Genomic DNA, 14,787 nt, shown 5'->3' on the forward strand with positions numbered 1-14,787 from the left:
AATGTGCTTCGTCTGTCTCCTTTTATAAATCCTTCCTTCAATTGAGCTATGCACGCAGCATTGTCTTCGTATAAAATTGTGGGTCTTTTCTCACATTCCAAACCACATTTTTCTCGAATAAAATAAAGTATTGATCTCAACCATACGCATTCCCTACTTGCTTCATGAATAGCTATTATCTCAGCATGATTTGAAGAATTAGCAACAATAGATTGCTTTGTGGAGCACCATGATATGACAGTACCTCCATATGTAAACACGTACCCGATTTGAGATCGAGCTTTATGGGGATCAGATAAATAACCTGCATCTGCATAACCAACAAGATCTGCACTATCTTTGTTAGCATAAAACAAACACATATCAAGAGTTCCCTTTAAATATCGCAGTATATGCTTAATCCCGTTCCAATGTCTTCGTGTAGGAGAAGAACTGTATCTTGCTAGTAAATTAACAGAAAATGCTATGTCAGGCCTTGTAGCATTAGCAAGATACATTAGTGCACCAATTGCATTGAGATAGGGTACTTCAGGACCAAGGAGTTCCTCATCCTCTTCTGGAGGTCGGAACAAATCCTTATCCACCTCAAGTGATCGAACAACTATTGGTGTACTCAATGGGTGCGCTTTGTCCACGTAAAAGCGTTTTAAGACCCTTTCTGTATAGGCAGATTGATGGATAAAGATCATGTCCGCTAAATGTTAAATTTGCAGACCAAGACAAAGTTTTGTCTTTTATCTCAAATTCTTTCTTAAGATATTCAATTGCCTTTTGGAGCTCTTCTGGAGTTCCAACAAGATTTATGTCATCAACATAAACATTAAGTATATCAAATTCTGAATACATGGACAAATAACATCATATATGTAACTTTCTTTCAGCAAATATTCACTGAGGCGATAATACCACATATGCCCATATTGCTTTAAACCGTACAAAGATCTTTATAATTTGATCGAGTACATTTTCTGAGACTTTGAATTATATGCTTCAAGCATTTTAAATCCTTCAGGCATCTTCATATAGACTTAATCAAATGAGTCATATAAGTTATGACTTACATTTAAATGGCGTGACATCTTCAGGTGTCTGGACTACAGGTCCGATCCTCACAATTTTTTATAATATTGTGCACTATATTGTATCAAATATATCGTCGACGATCACTTTGTATCGGTTTGTAAGCGACATAACTTGTTGAAATCTCATCACTTTCTTTATTTTCATGTACTTGAACTTCTTCTGGAGTTTCATGAAATGTTATGTCGTGGGCTTTTGTTGAGCTTATTTCCTCCTCATTATGATCATTTTGATCATTAGCTCCTTATTATTTTTCAAGGATTTTTACCTTTGGAACCGATTGGTCTACCACGCTTCATGCGTACAGTAAACTCTATCCTTCAGGGACTTTAATTTAATAGGAGCATTTGCAGCTGAAATATGATATTAAATTTTGGATCAGCAAATGCTTCTGGCATTTGACTTGAATTATCTTCTAAGTGAGGATCATATTAATGATAATTCGATTCATATAGCATATTTTTCAGCTGTTTATTCCATCTCCCAAATGTTAGAAAAACTAACATATATCCTCAATCTTCTTTGGGAAACATATCTTTGTGTATTGTGGTAGAAAAATTAATCATATACCACACATCAAAAGATTGTAAAAATATTTGATTTCTGATCCTAAACCAATATGAGGGGAGGACTTTATCATATATTGTTGGTCTGACGCATACAAGTGTTGCTGTATGCAATTTAGAATATCTTAGACCAACATATGAAGCTTTGTTCTCATAAGCAATAGTTTAGCCATTAGTAGGAGGTATTCAATGTTAAACCAGCTTGGATATAAACCAGCATTATCAAGATGAATTATCTTGACTCTTAATTGAGAAAATCAATCTCAAATGCCAAACTGCAGGTTGACAATAAACATACGTGTAACCATCTTATATATGCATCTATAAGTGGTTCACATGACAGGTGGATGAGACCATATTCACATTTTATATATTTTAGAATTCAGGGGTTTAGTCCCAACTTTAGCCGGTATAATCAATTTAATATGAGAACAAGCAGCACAAGAGAATTCTTGAAGAATCTTCTGGTTCCTCAATATATGTTTATCTGAATTCTCAAATAGCTCTTTTAAAAATGGCAAATGAAAACTTCAAGTTTATCATGGAATGTGCTATCTCTTAGTAAACTTCTGGTTTACTATGGCACAAACTTTTGCATTAGTAAACTCCTGATTTACTGTGACTATTTTTGTATAAGTAAATTTCTGATTTACTGTAGCTGCTTTTGTATTAGTAAACTTCTGGTTTACTGTGATATATGATGTAGTACAAATTAAAGAATAAGGCGGGTAACTTCTCACATACATATTATTTTACCCCCTATGATTGTGGAAACATGAAGATTTTCAATCTTCCAATCATTTGTAGTCTCAATATGATAGTCATTTGTATTAGTAAACTTCAGGTTTACTACAACATATGTTTTGACCATAATCATATAATATGAATGACATATTTGTACATAAACTCTTCGAGAGCCTTCATTTATTATCCACAATTTAATATTTATCAGACACTACTGGTGTCATGTGTCTTCAAGACAAACAGTTAGCTCTTCAGGAGTTGTTGATAAATTATGTACTACCAAATAGTGCTCAGACACTTCTGGTGTCATGAGAGAAAATCATAATCAAATTAACAATATAAAGATAATTCTAAATTTATAAATATAAGAAATTAAGAATTTCAGTATTTTTACCACCAACTTTGTGATAAATATCTCCTTCAGGGAGAAACTCCATTAACATCTGAATATTTTATATCAAAGCGGCAACCACATAGTCATTACATCCTTCAGGGAAAGATACATGAATTGTTATTTCCTTCGGGGAACTCGATAACTAACCATAACATATTAATGTGGTTGTGGTACAAAGCATTCTACAAGAATGCTTTTGCCTTAGAATGATATTTAATAAAATTATTCAAGATATTTTACGTACAACGGGTACGTGCGACAATGATCTTTATGTCACAAAAACAAGATTTATATCTTTTGTTATTCTACCTCTTCAGGAGGTGAGTTGTGGTATTTCTTCATTCACTCCAGGGAATGAAAATGTGCTTTAAAAATAACTTTGAATAACTTATTATTTTGTTGAAGCACATAAAGACACAGTTTCCTAATATTTTCCTGCTTCACGAGAAAATTTTAATTGTGTTACTTCTTCAGGAGCAGATTTAAAATACGAAATATTGAGTATATATTCCCTCAATCATATTACCTCTTCTGGAGGTGAATTGTAATATATTCACATCAAAAGCACGTTCATATTTATGAGCTTTATTAATATTTTCACATTCACTTCAGGAATGGACTAATATTTATCAAAAGTTCTCATCCTTCAGGGAACGGAATTTAATTATCTGAACGTGCATTAATCACACCAAATTGTGTGACGACTTAGAACCTCTTTTAAGATATTGCTACTTCAGGAGCAAATAGAGGCATGCAAGTAATATAGAAAAAATTTTCTCTAACTTATCTTCAATTGTAACCATAGAAAGCTTCACTTCTGATGGTTATAGGCATATACCACTTCTGATGGTTAACAAAATTTAGTTACAATGAAATATATGAAACATAACCACTTCTGATGATTGTATATTTCTTGCAAACTCTGCTGGAGTTTAAGTAGATCTAACAATATTATCCACTTTATAACTCCCTCTGTAATATTACTCTTCATGAGTAAAATTAGAACCTTAATACAACATCATGAAAGTGTAAAACAGAATATAAAGGTATACAAATTACAGTAGTTTAAAATTTATAAGTTGTTCAAGATCATATGTGATCATTACAGTACAAATGACCAGATGGGTCTACTAACGACCTTTTTACATGCATATGTTGATTATAAACTTAGCTAGCTACTCCATAGGAAACATGAGTGAGTACAAAGGAATGATACTACCTGACAATAGCCAAGGGTTTTCTCGCCTTCTCTGTGGTGTGATGAATTACTTCATGCACTAGAAATTGTCCTCAAATAAAGTGCTCGGGATGTTAGAGTCTCGTGCTGATAACGTGTTATAAAATAAAGACTGTAAAGTAAATAAACGAAGACAAGTATAGAGAGAGATTGCTCTTATTCAACTTCAAACTGATGTATATAATGAACTGAAATCTCTTCTATTTATAGAAGAAAGGAAGCTGATGTGTAAGCTGCTACTGCAAGCTGCTGTGTAAGCTGCTACTGTAAGCTACTACAAGCTGCTGTGTAAGCTGCTACTACAAGCTGTTGTGTAAGCTACAACAAGTTGTTGTGTAAGCTGCTACTACAAGCTGCTGTGTAAGCTACTTGTAAGTTGCTTGTAAGCTGCTTCTTTACCAGATATAGATAATCTTCTGTCGGGGGTAGTCTTTATCCATAACGGAGTACCGAAATGATAAGCTTCTTCAGGAAGCTTATTTATGACGGAGTACTAAATGAACATCCATAATATAATATATATTTATAACAGTATTTAATTTTTATCAATCATTTTTAATACTGAACAAAAATAGTCACTACTTTATTAAAATTAATATAAAAAGACGGTTTTATCCTTTCTTCATAAGTGTTGTGTAGCAAGTTAAGGACATGATGTCCCAAAATTTAACAATAGAAGGTGCAAATATAGGATACTTTGTCCTTAATATTTACACAACACTCATGAAGTTAAGGACACCTTGTCCTTAACATTTACACTGCACATATGAAGTTAAGGACATGATGTCCTAAAGTTTAACAACAAAAGATGCAAATACAAAATACTTTGTCCTTAATATTTACACAACACTCATGAAGCTAAGGACACCATATCCTTAATATTTACTCAGCACTCATGAAGTTAAGTTGTCCTTAATATTTACAATGCATATTGAATTTAAGGACAAGATGTCCTAGAGTTTTAAACATAAGATGCTAATTCGGGACACTTTGTCCTTAATATTTATACAACACTTATGAATTTAAGGACACAATGTCTAGCACATAGGTATTATTGTCCGGTGCGGGTAAAAATTTGTTAAAGTACCGGCTAAAAGAGTAAATATATTTTAAACAATAGCTTAAGAGTAAATATAGCTCTGATTAGCGGCTAACTGTGCACTTCTCCCTTAAAGAATCAGTAGTTCTTTTTTCCTTCACATATTTGGCGAGAAGTATATTGCCCAGTTAGGTGGTAATTAGCAAAAAGTACATGTTCTTGAGTATGGTTGTATCTTGTATTTTAGGTGATTTTGATATAGATTGCATGGTTATTGTACTAATTTATGCTCATTATATATTTCTTATGTGTTGGGACTTGTTTAGATGAAAGTTGATCGAAAAGAGATGATTTGGCGTGAAAAAAGATCGAAAACACAAGAAAAAAAATAGTTGAAGGCAGCTCGTCCAACAGCATTGCGCTTCGTGCGTGAGCCTGACGAGCCATAATGGGTGGCCTTACACAAAACAGTAACTTCAGTAGAATGCGCGAGCTAGCGCAGGAAAGAAGGAAAAAGAGAGTTGGGCGCTCATTCGCAGTTCACGTGTCGTGCGAGGGAGAGATGCGGTTCTCAGTTTTTCTAGCTGACTTGGTATTGGACTAAAACATTTCCTACACCTATAAATACACCATAAACACAATTTTTACAGAACCTTCGACCTAGGGAGAGCAAGGAGCGGTTGCGTGGAACTTGAAGTTCATCTTTTCTTCTGTCAAACTTGGTGATTTTTAAGTTTCTTTGGATGATCGGTCGTTTGACTACCATGTTTATATGGAGTTAAACTTCACGTTCGAGGATTTTGGTTCTTTCATGACTATTGTTATTTGAATATTGATTTAGCTTATTAACCGTCACGACCTGGAATTCCCGCCGTCGGGACCGTGATGGCGCATAACATTTCACTTGCTAGGCAAGCCAACGTTAGAGATCATTAAGCCAATTCTTAAACCTTTCAATGATTAACAACAATTAAACCATAACAAATTAAAAAGAGCGGGGAAATCCATAACAATCTTAATATTTATACACAACTACCCAGAATTTGGAGTCACAATTCACGAACTTCTAAGATTTAACTACAAGTAATTTGTCTAAAGGAAAATACAATTATTTTCGATACAAATGAAATAGTAAAGAGAATGTATAGAAGCGCCAGGGCCTGCGGATGCCAACAAGACTACCTTGGGTCTCCGATCAGATGAAGCCAGCAGCTAAACTCAAGATCAGCCCGAACCGGTACCAAAATCTGCACAGGAAGTGCAGAGTGCAGTATCAGTACAACCGACCCCATATACTGGTAAGTGTCGAGCCTAAACTCGGCGAAGTAGTGACGAGGCTAAGACAAGGCACCCACAAATAAACCTGTGTAGTATAACAATATATATATATATATATATATATATATATATATATATATATATATATATATATATAAAACAGCAATAAAAAAACAAGACAAGCAATATTGGGAAGGGGACATGCTGAGGGAATCACAATATAAAGGATCACAGCAGAATTAAGGACTTTGATCAACCGATATAATTAGAACAGATAAGGACAAGTAACCACAGCAAAAGAAAGTATACGACATCACCCTTCGTGCTTTTACTCTCAACCTCACCATATGAATCAATAGAAACGGCACGACATCACCTTTCGTGCATTATTTCTCTCATAACATGACACGTCATCACCCTTCGTGCATTAACACTCACAATATGGTACGGCATCACCCTTCGTGCATTAACACTCACAAAACATGGCACGACATCACCCTTCGTGCATTAACACTCTCCCTCACCAAAACAAGGAACAATAACAACAGGGAGATAGAAATATCAAGAACAAGTCTTACTTCAATATTTGGTTTCACAATACCAACCTCAACTTTGAATCAATACCAAATCCGTAAATACGATAAGAACGATCAACATAATGATAAACTAGTCTAACCATGAGTAATATGATCACGGAAAGCTATAATTTCATGAATAAGACTCACTCGCATGCTATAACTCGACAACAACGCATAGGTACTCGTCACCTCACCAATATGTTGTACCCAACATTCAAAACATAGCACATAGGCAATAAGACCTAATTCCTCAAGCCAAGGTTAACCACGACACTTACCTTACTCCGACGGCCAGACTCAAAGCTCAACCACAGCTTTTCCCTTCCGGACCAATAAAATTTAGAAAATTACCAACCAAATGATTCAATTTAAGCCTTAAGAACTACCCACGATTACAAATGATTCAATTTAGGCCATTATTAAAAAAGTCAACACCCAGGACATCTTGGTACAAATCCAAAATTTGGACCAAAACCCAATTACCCATCCACCCCCGAGCCCGGATATATAATTGGTTTTGGAATCCGACCTCAATTTGAGGTCTAAATCCCCAATTTTCGAAATCCCTAGTTTCTACCCAAAAATCCTCAATTCCACCATGAAAACCTAAGATTCTAGGTTGAAATCTTGTAAAATATAGTGAAAGATTGAAAGAAACTAGTTTAGAATCAGTTACATATGATTTGGGGAAGAAAAGTTCTTTGGAAAAATCGCCTCTTGTGTTTTAGGTTTTGAAAATTTGAAGAATGAGAGAAAAATCCCGTCCAAAAATCATTTTGATCAGTTGCAGGTGCCGCATTTGCAACCTGGGGCTCGCAAATGTGAAGAACCTATCGCAAATGCAAAGGTCTCCCATTCCTGCGTGAATCTCAAATGCGAAGGAAATCTCGCAAATGCGAGCCTGACCCTTTCCACAAATGCGACCATGTGATCGCAAATACGATCATTGCCTTCCCCCGTCCCAGTTCGCAATGCGAGAATGTATTCGCAAATGCGTAAACTATAAGGCACATCTATTCTTCGAAAATGCGAGAAATAGCTTGCAAATGGAACCTGCAGAGGTCGCAAATGCGATACATGGTCTCGCATTTGCGAGATCAGAGGGCTACACCAATAGCTGAAACACCAACAATGTTCTAAGTCCTATTTTCACTCCGTAGCCTATCCGAAACTCACTCGATCTCTCGGGGCTCCAAACCAAACATGCACACAAGTCTTAAAATATCATACGAACTTGTTCGCATGATCAAATCGCCAAAATAACACCTAGAACTACGAATTTAGCACCAAATCGATTGAAATTTTCAAGGAAACTATGAAACTTCTAATTTCTCAACCGGACGTCCGAATCACGTCAAACCAATTCCGTTTCTCACCAAATTTCACAGACAAGTCATAAAATTATATTGCACCTGTACCGGGCTCCGTAACCAAAATACGGATCCGGTATCAACAAGGCCAAACATCAATCAATTCTTAAAAAAACATTAGATTTTCAGACTTTTAATTTTCAATAAAAATTCATAACTCGAGCTAGGGACCTCCGAATTCGATTATGGGCATACGCTCAGGTCCCACATTTCAATACGGACACACCGGGACCGTCAAAATACGGGTCCGGGTCCGTTTACTCAGAACGTTGACCGAAGTCAACTAAAATTAACTTTTAAGGCAAAAATTCTTGTTTTTATCAGTTTTTAGCATATAAGCCTTCCGGGTCATTACCCGGACTGTGTACGCAAATCGAGGAAGGCTAGAATAAGGTTCTAAAGGCTTCGAGACACCGAGTTTGGTTCTAAATCATAAGATGACCTATCGGATCATCACATTCTCCACCTCTAAAACAACCGTTCGTCCTCGAATGGACATAAAAAAGTACCTGAGATGGTGAAAAGGTAGGGATATCTACTTCGCATATCGGAATCAGACTCCCAGGTAGCTGCCTCAACAGGCTGACCTCTCGACTGCACTCGAACTGAAGGATAACTCTTCGATCTCAACTAACGAACCTGCTGGTCTAGAATAGTTACCGGCTCCTCCTCGTAGGTCAGATCCTTGTCCAGTTGGACAGTGCTGAAGTCTAACACGTGGGATGGATCGTCGTGATACTTCCGAAGCATGGACACATGGAACACTGGGTGAACTGCTGATAAACCAGGTGGCAACGCAAGTCTATAGGCCACCTCTCCCACTCGCTCGAGGATCTCAAAAGGCCCGATATACCTAGGGCTCAACTTGCCGTTCTTTCCAAACCTCATTACACCCTTCATGGGTGATACCAGGAGCAACACTCTCTCTCCGACCATGAATGCAACATCACAAACTCTACGGGCGGCATAACTTTTCTACCTGGACTGAGTTGTATGAAGTCGATCCTGAATAATCTTTACCTTATCCAAGGCATCGTGTACTAACTCTGTACCCAACAAGCGAGCCTCCCCCGGCTCAAACCATCCAAATTGGCGAACGGCACCGCCTACCATATAATGCCTCATAGGGAGCCATCTGAATGCACGACTGATAACTGTTGTTGTAGGTAAACTCCGCTAGTGGTAAGAACTGATCCCACGAACCTCCGAAGTCTATAACACAAGTGCGGAGCATATCCTTCAATATCTGAATAGTGCACTCGGACTGCCCGTCCGTTTGAGGATGAAATGTTGTGCTCAGCTCAACCCGCGTTCCCAACTCACGCTGCACTGCCCTCCAGAAATACGAGGTGAACTGCATACCTCGATCAGAATTGATAGACACGGGCACACCGTGAAGACGGACGATCTTACGGATATAAATCTCTCCCAACCGCTTTAAGGAATAGGTAACTGCCATAGGAATGAAATGCGCTGACTTGATCAGCCTATCCACAATGACCCAAACTGCATCGAACTTCTTCTGAGTCCGTGGGAGTCCAACAACGAAATCCATAGTGATAAGCTCCCACTTCCACTCAGGAATCTCTAACTTCTGAAGCAAACCACCAGGTCTCTGATGCTCACACTTTACCTGCTGACAATTCAGACACCGAGACACATATGCAACTATATATTTCTTCATTCTCCTCCACCAATAATGCTTCCACAAGTCCTGATACATCTTGGCGGCGCCCGAATGAATAGAATATCGGGAACTGTGGGCCTCCTCAAGAATCAACTCACGAAGTCCATCCACATTAGGCACACAAACACGACCTTGCATCCTCTAAACTCCATCATCTCCAATAGTAACCTGCTTGGCACCACCGTGTCGCACTGTGTCCCTAAGGACAAGCAAATGAGGATCGTCATACTGTCGATCTATGATACGCTCAAACAAAGAAGACGAGCGACTGTACAAGCTAGAACGCGTTTGGGCTAAGAAATATCCAAACTCACGAACTGATTGGCCAAAGCCTAAACATCTAATGCAAACGGTCTCTTACCGATTGGAATGTACGCAAGGCTGCCCATACTAGTTGACTTCTTACTCAAAGCATCGGCGACCACATTGGCCTTCCCGGGATGATACAAGATGGTGATATCATAGTCTTTGAATAGCTCCAACCACCTCCTCTGCCTCAAATTGAGCTCTTTCTTCTTGAACAAATATTGCAAGATCCGATGATCCGTGAATACCTCATATGGCATGCCGTAAATATAGTGCCTCCAAATCTTCAGCGCATGAACAATGTTTGCCAGCTCTAGATCATGAACATAGTAATTCTTCTCGTGAACCTTCAGCTGCCGCGAAGTATATGCAATAACCTTGCCGCCCTGCATCACTACCACACCCAGACCAATACGAGATGCATCACAATATACCGTATAAGATCCTAAATCTGTAGTAATACCAACACCGACGCCGTAGTCAAAGCTATCTTGAGCTTCTAAAAGTTCTCCTCACACTCGTCTGACCATTTAAACGGGGCACCCTTCTGGGTCAACCTGGTTAACGGGGCTGCTATAGATGAAAACCCCTCCACAAACACGGTAATAACCCGCCAATCCCAAGAAACTACGGATCTATTTGGCTGAAGTAGGTCTAGGCCAGTTCTGAACTGCATCAATCTTCTTAGGATCCACCTGAATACCCTCTACTGATACAACGTCCCCAAGAAGGCGACTGAGTCCAACCAAAACTCGCATTTTGAAAACTTAGCATATAACTGGCTCTCTCTCAAAGTCTGAAGTACGATCTGAAGATGCTTCTCGTGCTCCTCTCGGTTGCGGGAGTAGATCAAGATATCATCAATAAACACAATCACAAAGGAATTCAACTAAGGCTTGGTCAGTCGGTTCATCAGATCCATAAATGATGTTGGGGCATTTGTCAGCCCAAATGACTTCACTAGAAACTCGTAATGCCCATATCAAGTCCAAAAAGTTGTCTTAGGGGTATCGGACGCCCTAATCCTCAACTGATGGTAGCCAGACCTCAAATCGATCTTTGAAAACACCTTAGCACCCTGAAGCTGATCAAATAAGTCATTAATCCTTGGCAATAGATACTTGTTCTTGATAGTGACTTTGTTCAACTGTCGATAATCTATGCATATTCTCATCGATCCATCTTTCTTCTTCACACACAACACGGGCGCACCCCAGGGCGAGACACTAGGTGCAATGAAGCCCTTATCAAGCAAATCTTGAAACTTTTTTTCAAATCTTTAAACTCTGGCGGGGCCATACGGTATGGTGGAATAGAAATAGGCTGAGTGTCCGAAACAAAGTCAATACAGAAGTTAACATCCCTGTCGGGTGGCATCCCCGGCAGGTCTGCAGGAAATACCTCTAGAAACTCTCGGACAACTGGTACAGAATCCATGGAAAGAACCTCCGCACTAGAATTGCGGACATAAGCCAAATAAGCTAGATACCCTTTCTCGACCATACGCCGAGCCTTCATATAAGAGATAACCCTGTTGGTAGAATGATCTTGTCACGACCCCGAACCGGAACCGATCGTGATGGCGCTCTCGTTAAACAAGGCCAGCCGACACAAACCCCCAAAACCAATTAACAGTTATAATAATAATCCATAATCAAGTCATTAATAAATGATAAATCCCAAAATAGAGTGAAATAAAACAACTGTAGAAATAAACACAGCCCGACATCGGGGTGTCACCAGTCATGAGCATCTAAAATCCAGCTAAGAGTATGAAAAGACAACATAGTCTAATACGAAGCTAGAACAAACAAAATAAAAGTAGGAAGGAGAAGCACTGGGCTGCAAACGCCGAGCAACTACCTAGTCAATCTCCGAACAAGACTTCTAAAAGCAAATTAGCCCTCGCTAGCGTGACCCGAGACTCCTGAATCTGCGCACAGGGGTGCAGGGATTAATATGAGTATGCCAACTCAGTAAGTAATAAAAGTAAAGGCAGCTGAGCGATAAGAAAACACGTAAATACACAGCAAAATGCTACAACGAGGCAGGGTAAAACCAGCACAATACAGTAAAACAGTAAAAACTCATAAAAACTTCTTAGTTCAGTAAAAACCTCTTTAAAAACATCTTTCAGTAGTTCAAATGAGTGAATGAAAACAGGTATAAAAGATAGAAACACAAATCAGCCCCTCGGGCAAAATACCAACAGAAACCAGCCCCTCGGGCTATCTCACAATCACTCGTATCAGCCCATCGCGCAATATAATAGAATATCATCAGCCCCTCGGGCTCAATCACATCACAAACTGGGTACCCGCGCTCACTGGGAGTGTACAGACTCCGGGAGGGGCCCCTTACGGCCCAAGCGCAATAATAAGTCATCTCGTGGCATAATCAACAGGCTCTCGGCCTCATATCAATCACAATCCACCTCGGGCAACAGTAACACATGATGCTCAGCCCAAAATATCATTTAAAATATCAAAAACGAGTAAAGATGGCTGAGCTGTGAAAACAGTAGAATATAGCATGACTGAATACAAATACTAAGTCAAAACAGTAAGGAATAGTAGTAAAAATCCTGGCACGAGGCCCAAATATAGCATTCGGCCCAAAACATGATGATAGCAAACAGTTTTCAATCAAATACGCAGATAAACAGTCATACGGGATGGACTGTCCAATTCTCAATGGTGCACGACCCCACGCTCGTCATCTAGCATGTACATCACCTCAAAGTAGCACAACGATGTGGAATCCGGGGTTTCATACCCTCAGGACAACATTTACAATCATTACTTACCTCTATCCGGTCCAATCTCTAGCCCGCGATGCCTTTGCCTCTCGTCTCGGCCTCAACTCTCGTCGAATCTAACCAAAATCAGAATCATGACATCAAAATATGCTAAAGGAACGAAGCCCATGCGAAAATAATCAAATTATGACCCAAATCCCGAAATTAACCAAACCCGATCGCCCGGGACCACGTCTCGAAAGCTGACAAAATTAACATCAATGGAATCCTTATCTTACCACGAGTTCATGCATATCAAATTTACCAAAATCCAACCACAAATAACCCCTTAAATCCCAAATTCTAGGTCTCCAGTTCCAAGCCCTAGTTTCTTCAATATTTACCCACAAATTTCCATAAATTTCAAGCCTAATTAATGAAATAACACCATAGGAACGAGTTTTAGGTTCAAAATTCTTACCTCAATGAAGTTCCCTCTGATTCCCTCTTCAAAAATCTCCCAAAGGGCTCCAAAAACCGTTTTAAAATGTGAAGAAAGTCTGAAAATGGCGAAGGATGAAATATATACTTTCTGACCTAGGGATTCGGCACCTGCGGTCCATTTTTCGCTTCTGCGGTCTAACCCACCGCACCTGCGGTTTTCACTTAAACGTCTGGGACCGCACCTGCGATCAAACACCCACACCTGTGATACCGCAGGTACGCTCAACCAGCCGCTTCTGCGGTTCCAGCTCCCATGGCCAAATTCCGTATCTGCGACCCACTGGGCGCTTCTGCGAGCCCACACCTGCGGTCCCCTAGCCGAAGGTGTGGTTATGACAGTAGACTCAACTTCAGCTGCCAAATCCCATTCCTAACTCTCCGTCAACCATCCGAAATCACCCCGAGGCCCCCGGGACCTCCACCAAAAGCACAAACCAGTCACATACCACTATCCAAACCTATGCCAATTCTCAAAACACCTCAAATAACATCGAATCAACCAAATCACATCGGATTCAATCCTAAGGTTCCAAAAATCTTCCAAATTACGCTTTTGGTCAAAAAGCCTATCAAACCACGTCCGAATGACCTAAAATTTTTCACACACATCCCAAATGACTCAACAGACCTACTGCAACTCCTAGAATTCCATTCCGACCCCTATATCAAAATCTCACCTATCAACCGGAAAACGCCAAAAATCCATTTCGCCAATTCAAGCCTAAAGCTACTTCGGACCTCCAAAACACATTCCGATCACACTCCTAAGTCCCAAATCACCTTCTGAAGCTATTCGAATCATCAGAATTCACATCCGAGCCCTTTTTCACATAAGTCAACATCCGGTTGACTTTTCCAACTTAAGCTTACTCAAAAGAGACTAAGTGTCTCAAACCTTACCAAAACCATTCCGAATTCGAACCGACTAACCCGATACCATATAATACGGATAAACAAAGCATAATAAAACAGAAATAGGGAAAACGGAGCGGTAACACATGAAACGACCGGCCGGGTTGTTACAGATCTAGAGTCACTCTCCACTCTAATCGAGGCAACCCCGGCAAGGCTAAGGTCACCGTCCTTGCGTGACAATCCAATATAGCGTGATAAGGTGATAGCCAATCTGTTACATCCCGTACTTTAATATTAGAATGAGTCGTAGTAATCTGTATGAGCTTGAAGGGATTAAGACTATTCATGAGATTATTATTCGTACTGACGTCCTTTTAGTTGTGGATGCTGCATTCATGCCTGCAGGTATATA

This window comes from Nicotiana attenuata, unplaced genomic scaffold (genome assembly GCF_001879085.1).
Source record: "Nicotiana attenuata strain UT unplaced genomic scaffold, NIATTr2, whole genome shotgun sequence".
Classification (NCBI taxonomy): Eukaryota; Viridiplantae; Streptophyta; class Magnoliopsida; order Solanales; family Solanaceae; genus Nicotiana; species Nicotiana attenuata.